We start from the raw sequence: 7,836 nt of genomic DNA, 5'->3' as shown, positions 1-7,836 counted from the left end.
TACTGATTTCAGACATAATACATATTTGTTTATTTATTTTTCACATGTGTCTTGACCATAGTTTAGTAAACACAGATGTGTAGATTGAGGTGGTTTACTTTTGAAGGCGTTTTAGAAAAAACTATACAGCAACAATATATAAGATCTAAAATAGCTAAAGGTAAAATTTGTAAGCAGCAATACTTTTTAAAGTACAAGCAATATATCAGATAATGATTATCTACACTAAACAGGATGTGTAGATATTAGGATGAAATTTCTAACACTAAAAGGAAATAAAACAATATGTGTTGACTTAATCTCCTTCACAGATGAGCTATCAACAAACACCACAAGAAGGAAATCTAAATGATCTGAAGAAATATCTAGGATTTTCAGATACGCCTCACCTGCAACAGTTTCTATTCAGACCATTGATTGTCATGTATTTCTTTATCCTATTAGGCAACACACCATTGTACAAATCACAAAGTGTACTCTACTCTTCAGACTCCTATCTATTTTTTTTGGCAACTTTTCTTTTTTTAGAGATATGTTTTATATCAAATACCCTTCCAAGAATGGTCTTCAACCTTTGGAAACTGAGAAGAACCATCTCTTTCATTGTCTGTGCTACACAAATGTGATGCACTCTTATTCTGTTGGCCACAGCGTGTTTACTCCTGGCTGTGGTGGCCTATGATGGCTATTTGGCTATCTGTAACCCTCTGCACTATCCTCTAGTTATAAACCAAAGGGTGTATTCTCAGCTGGTGTTTGGCTCCTATGTCAATGGAATTACAGTACAGATAGGGCAGAGATACATCACAGAATTTTTTCTATCATTTTGTGGTTCTAGCCTAATCAACCACTTCTTTTCTGACATTCCCCCAGTACTTCATCTGGCCTGTGGGGACATGTTTATGAATGAGATGATGGTTTTATTAGGTGTTATGTTATTTGTCTTGGTTACATTCCTGTTAATATTCTTTTCTAGCCGGACCAGAGCTGCACGCCTGCATGCCCCGATCACCTTCCCAGGCTGAACGGTAGGCACAAAAAACACCAGAGACTGGGAGTCCCAGTCGGGAGAAAAACTCACAGGGAAGGAAAGTAGCGGGACTGGCTACGGGTCCCCTAGTCTTCCACAGGAAAAAAGTCTCACAGACCAGAGGGTACAAGCCGCCATCACTGAACTGGGCTCCAAGTGCCAGCACGTAGAGGGGTGGCATGCCCCACTATCTAGCACAGATGGAGCTGTGTACCCTAGTGCAACAGAGTATGGGAGTTCCTGTCCTGAGAGGCCCCCACAGGGAAGGAGGGAAACAGTACTGACTTGGGACACCCAGGATTTCCCCGGGGAAATCTCTCTCAGACTGGCGGGTATGAGCCGCCATCACTGATCTGGCCCCAAGCTGGAAGCACAGAGTGTAGTTGGGCACCCAGCTCCCGCAAACTAGCAGGCAGGCCCACGTGCCTCCAGCCCAAAGACCAGCTTTGTACCAACTATTCCTCACAGACAGAACTGTGCGCCCCAGGACACCAGAGACTTGTAGTCATTGTCTGGAGAAATCCTCACAGGGAAGTAAGCAAAGGGGACAGACTTAGACCACCCAGTATATCCCCAGAAAAGGTCCCGCAGACTGGCACAAACCAGGGACATGCTGTGCACCAGTTAGCCTGCTGTTATCAGGAGAGCAGTACTCACTTGCCACAGATTACTGCTTGGGTACTGGGGAACAGAGCCCCAACATCAGACTTACAAAAGCCCGGGATCCCCGAGATCAACCCCCAGATACTGCTCCAAGGGGCAACCAGTTATCCCTAACAAAACTGACCAAACTATGGGACACACAGGTAACAGCAGCAGATCACTAAATTCACAGCAAGAAACTGGGCAGCTGTCTTCAAGACTTCTCCTAGTGAGAGGAGAGCCCTCTCGACTAATAAGGACCACAGTTGCCAATCACTTCTCTATGCCTGAGGTGAACAGCGGCAACTCCTGAAAAACACAAGCCATCCAGTGACTTTACCCAAAAAGCAGAGAAGGCTTCCTTCAAGAAAAACTAACTTCCTGCCAAAGGGATTAGTTCTACCACAGGATTCCAGGAACCACCAGAAACCAACTCCAAACACCTAAGATAACCCAATGGGTAGAGGCCAGCGTAAAAGCTCAACCAACAAAAGCCAGAACAATATGGCATCTCCAGAACACAGTTATCCAGGGACAAGTAGCCCTAGACACCCCAGCATAACTGAAATTCAAGAAGATGACCTAACATCTATGCTCATGAAGAGGATAACAGGGGAAACAAATAAAATGCATAAAGAAATAGAGGAAGATAAAAACAAACAGATTATGGCCATCTGTAAAGAAATAGAGGAAATTGCAACCAAATAGTTTGTGGCCTATAGAGAGGAAATGCTTAAATCACTGAATGAAATAAAAGAAAAAGAGGATTGTTCAAACAAACAGCTGAAGGAATTGATGGAAAAACAGGAAAATACAGTGAGACAGGAAAAGGAAATAAAAAAAATGGCTCAAGACCTGAAGATAGAATTGGAAAACTTAAAGAAAACACAAATGGAAGAAATTGTGGAAAGAAAGAACTTAGGGAAGAAAACAGGAACCACAGAGGTAAGCATAACCAATAGACTACAAGAGATGGAAGAATCTCAGGTGTGGAAGATACAATGGAAGAAATCGATGTATCTGTCAAAGAAAATGTTAAATCTAAAAAATTCCTGACACAGACCATCCAAGAAATTCAAGACAAAATAAAAAGACAAAACCTAAGAATAATAGGTATAGAGGAAAAAGAAGATTCCCTGCTCCAAGGCCCAGAAAATATTTTCAACAAAATCAATGAAGAAAATTTCACCAACTTAAGGAGAGGCCAATAAGAATACAAGAGGCCTATAGAACACCTAACAAATTAGACCAGAAAAGAAAATCTTCCTGCCACATGATAATCAAAACAGTAAGTACACAGAACAAAGAAAAGATACTAACAGCTACAAGGGAAAAAGGTCAAGTAACATATAATGGCAAACTCATGAGAATCACACCTGACTTTTCAACAGAGACTATGAAAGCCAGAAGGGCCTGGACAGATATCATGCAGACCCTAAGAGAACACAGATGTCAGCCCAGTCTACTATACCCAGCAAAACTCTCAGTCCTCATAGATGGAGAAAACAAGATATTGAATGACAAAAACAAATTTCAACAATACCTACACACAAATCCAGTGTTACAGAAGACACTAGAAGGGAAAATATAACCCAAGAAAACCAGCTACTTTCAAGAAAACACAGGTAATAATTGACCTAACTACGGTAAAACAAAAAGCAAGCAAGAACACAACCTTATGACCACAGCTAACATCAAAATCAAAGGATCTAACAGCCACTGGTCATTAATCTCTCTCAACATCAATGGACTCAATTTTCCAATAAAAAGACACAGACTAACAGAATGGATGCTGAAACAAAACCCAGCAATCTGTTGCATACAAGAAACACACCTAAGACACAAAGATAGACATTACCTGAGGATAAAGTTTGGAAGATGGCTTTCCAAGCAAATGGACCCAAGAAGCAAGCAGGAGGAGCCATTCTAACAGCTGATAAAACAGACTTTCAACCAAAATTAATCAAAAGAGATGGGGAAGGACACTTCATACTTATCAAGGGAAAATTCCAACAAGAAGACATCACAATCCTGAACATATGTGTCCCAAATACAAGGGCACCCACATTTGTAAAAAAGACACTGATAAAACTTAAACCACACATAGATCCCCACACACTAATAGTGGGAGACTTCAACACCCCACTCTCAACAAAGGACAGGTCAACAAGACTGAAATTAAACAAAGAAATAATGTCTCTAACAGAGGTCATGAATCAAGTGAACCTGAGAGATATTTACAGAACCTTACACCCAAATACAAAAGAATTTACCTTCTTTTCAGCATCTCATGGAACTTTCTCCAAAATAGACCATATAGTTGGTCACAAAGCAAGCCTCAACAGATACAAGAAGATTGAAATAATCCCCTGTACCCTTTCTGATCACCAGGGAATAAAGCTGGACCTCAAAAACAACAGAAAGAGCAATAAGCCTATGCACACATGGAAACTGAACAATTTGCTACTAAATGACAGCTGGGTTAGGGAAGAAATAAAGAAAGAAATTAAAGTCTTCATAGAACTCAATCAAAATGAAGAGACAACACACCCAAACTTGTGGGACACAATGAAAGCAGTGCTAAGAGGAAAGTTCATAGCACTAAGTGCCTTCAAGAAGAAATTCGAGACAGCTCGTTAAAGCAACTTAATGCCCCACTTAAAAACCCTAGAAAAAAGAAGAAGCAGACACACAAAAAAGGAGTAGACGGCTGGAAATAATCAAACTCAGGGCTGAAATCAATCAATTAGAAACAAATAAAACAATTCAAAGAATCAATGAAACCAAGAGCTGGTTCTTTGAGAAAATCAACAAGATAAACAAATCCTTAGCCAAGCTAACTAAAAGGCAGAGAGACACCAGCGAAATCAACAAAATCAGAAATGAAAAAGGGGACATAATTACAGACACTAAGGAAATCCAAACAATCATTAGGACTTACTTCAAAAGTCTATGTGCCACAAAATTTGAAAATCTAAATGAAATGCACAATTTTCTTGATCGATTCCACTTACCAATGCTGAATCAGGACCGGGTAAATCAAATAAACAGTTCTATATCCCCCAAGGAAATAGAAGCAGTCATCAAAAGTCTCCCATCCAAAAAAAGCCCAGGACCAGATGGTTTTAGTGCAGAATTCTACCAGACTTTCAAAGAAGAGCTAACTCTCATTCTCTTCAAACTATTCCACAAAATAGAAACAGAAGGAACATTACCAAACTCATTCTATGAAGCCACAGTCATCTTGGTACCTAAACCACATAAAGATTCAACAAAGAAAGAGAATTTCAAGCCAATCTCCCTCATGAACATTGATGCAAAAATACTCAACAAAATACTTGCAAACCGAATACAAGAACACATCAAATATATTATCCACTATGACCAGGTATGTTTCATCCCAGGTATACAGGGGTGGTTCCATATACAGAAATCCATCAATGTGATCCACTATATTAATAAACTGAAAGAAAAAACCACATGATAATCTCCCTAGATGCTGAAAAAGCATTTGAGAAATTCCAACATATATTCATATTTAAAGTATTGGAGAGATCAAGGATACAAGGCACATATCTAAACATAGTAAAGGCGATATACATCATGCCTATAGCCAACATCAAACTGAACGGAGAGAAACTTAAAGCATTCCCACTGAAATCAGGGACAAGACAAGGCTGCCCACTCTCCCCATATCTCTTCAACATAGTGCTGGAAGTCCTTGCTAGAGCAATAAGATAGTTGAAGGAGATCAAGGGGATACAAATTGGAAAGGAAGAAGTCAAAGTATCACTATTTGCAGATGACACGATAATATACATGATTGACCCTAAAAACTCTACCAGGGAACTCCTAAAGCTAATAAACACCTTCAGGAAAGTGGCCAGATACAAAATTAACTCAAAAAAACCAGTAGCCCTCCTGTATACAAAAGACAAAAGTATGAAACAGAAATTAGGGAAACAACACCCTTCACATTAGCCACAAATGACATAAATTACCTTGTTGTAACCCTAACCAAGCAAGTCAAAGACTTGTATGAAAAAAATTTCAAGTGTCTGAAGAAAGTACTAGAAGAAGATATCAGAAGATGGAAAGATCTTCCATGCTCATGGCTTGGCAGGATTAACATAGTAAAAATGACCATTTTACCATTTTTCCTTAAGTGTTTCTCTGCATTTTGATATTCCTCTATCTCAAATTCTCTGTTTAGTTCTGATTCCCATTTTTTAATTTGATTGCTGAATTTGTTGATTTTTTACTTCTGTAGTTCTTTATAAATTCTGGATATTAGCCCACTGTCAGATAGAGAGTTGGTGAAGATCCTTTCCCAGTCTGTATGTAGTCATTTTGTTTTTGTGTCCTTTGCTTTACAGAAGCTTTTCAGTTTCATGAGGTCCCATTTATTGATTGTTGCTCTTAGAGCCTGTTGGTGTTTTGTTCAAGAAGTTGTCTCCTGTGCTAATGAGTTCAAGAGTATTCCCCACTTTTTCTTCCAAGTGGTTTAATGTGTCTGGTTTTATGTTGAGGTCTTTGATCCACTTGGACTTTAGTTTTGTGCAGGGTGATAAGTATGGATCTATTTGCATTTTTCCACATGTAGACTTTCAGTTAGACCAGCACCATTTGTTGATGATGCTGTCTTTTTTCCATTGAATTGATTTGGCATCTTTGTCAAAAATCAGGTGTCCATAAGTGTATGGATTCATGTCAGGGCCTTCTTTTCGATTCCATTGAACTGCCAGTACCATGCAGATTTTAGTATTATTGATCTATTGTACTGCTTGAGATCAGGGATGGAGATACCTCCTGAAGATCTTTTACCGTAGAGAATTGTTTTAGCAATTTTGAGTTTCTAGTTGTTCCATATGAAGGTGAGAATTTTTCTTTCAAGGTCTTTCATTAGGTACTTAAGAATTTAAAAATCAATGCAGAGAAGTACAGTCAAACATTAGAAGGACAGAAGGCCATAGCTTTATACAAACAAATAATCATGAACACAATAGTATTTGGGTAATTGCATGTACACAAACAGTTGAATGCAATGAAATATGTAAATAATTTCTCATAACTTGATGGAGGCACATGTATTGAATTAGATAGTTGATGTAGGAATGAAGTTAGTATTGGTATTCTCTTTCACAGTTACATAGAATTTCGAGGCAGAAAATCCATATGCCATATCCTATGTTCTACTTCAGTTCTGAGTTCCAAAATTGTGTATCTTTAATAGTCATATTGGGAAACTGAAGAGCACAATTGATTCAGTATGATTACTGTAGTTTAGGACATCTTATACGATTTTAAAATTGCTCCACCTTGTTTCATATCTATTGTAACTAATATGTAATTATTCACAGGTATAATAAGGGTGTGGATAATTTAATAAAACAGTATATAAGAAAGAAAGTGTTTGTTATTTGCACTCCATTGTTACTTTTGCATTGTCTATACATTAATATATTTTTATGAATGTTTTCTCATATGTTGCTATCTTGTAATTTTTTTTTTTACTACAAAAACTATATTCAGAGACTATTCAGTATCAAAATCATAGAGTTTTACATAGTGGAGTATATTGTACTCCCACACTCAAAGTGAACACTGCAAATAATTGTCACATGATTTTAAACCAGTAGACATTTAGCAAGATGTATAGTTAAAGACAGCTTTCAAGAGGACAAAATAGAGAGCTACAGAGACAGAGAGAGTTAAATAGAGTGAGAGAGAGACAGTGACAGAGATAGAGACAAAGAATGAAAGATAAAGAGAGAGAAGGATATAGGACAGACCCAGAGATTCAGAAAGACAAAGACCGTAAGGGTAGAGAGAGACAGAGAAGATGGAGAAAGAGAAAGAGTTGGGAAATAAAGGAGAAACAGGAAAGGAAGGAGATTTGAAAGAAAAGAGAAGAGAAGCAATCATACATAATTCACAACTCAGGTCTGAGGTTGTTGTGTTACATCATGGCACTAGCAGATATGATTTCTGGAAAAAACTCAATTTTCGTTTTATTGACAGTCTAATTTTACTGGCTTTTCTTAGTATAATGGGCTAGATAGAGATCCAGGTGCTTAAAATTTCATTCAAAAGTGTCATTTCTGAATATTCTGGGCTTATAAATTTATATTATTCAAAAGTACTTACAACCTAACATCATTGCT

At 38.1% G+C, this 7,836-nt stretch overlaps 1 pseudogene; it reads left to right on the top strand.

The window, feature by feature from the left end:
* Positions 1-311: 311 nt before the first annotated feature.
* LOC132651543 (olfactory receptor 10AG1-like) lies at positions 312-1,025 on the top strand (annotated as a pseudogene).
* The last annotated feature ends 6,811 nt before the right edge of the window (positions 1,026-7,836 follow it).

The sequence above is a fragment of the Meriones unguiculatus genome, assembly GCF_030254825.1.
Source record: "Meriones unguiculatus strain TT.TT164.6M chromosome X unlocalized genomic scaffold, Bangor_MerUng_6.1 ChrX_unordered_Scaffold_31, whole genome shotgun sequence".
NCBI lineage: Eukaryota > Metazoa > Chordata > Mammalia > Rodentia > Muridae > Meriones > Meriones unguiculatus.
This window is presented reverse-complemented; position numbering and strand designations above follow the sequence as displayed.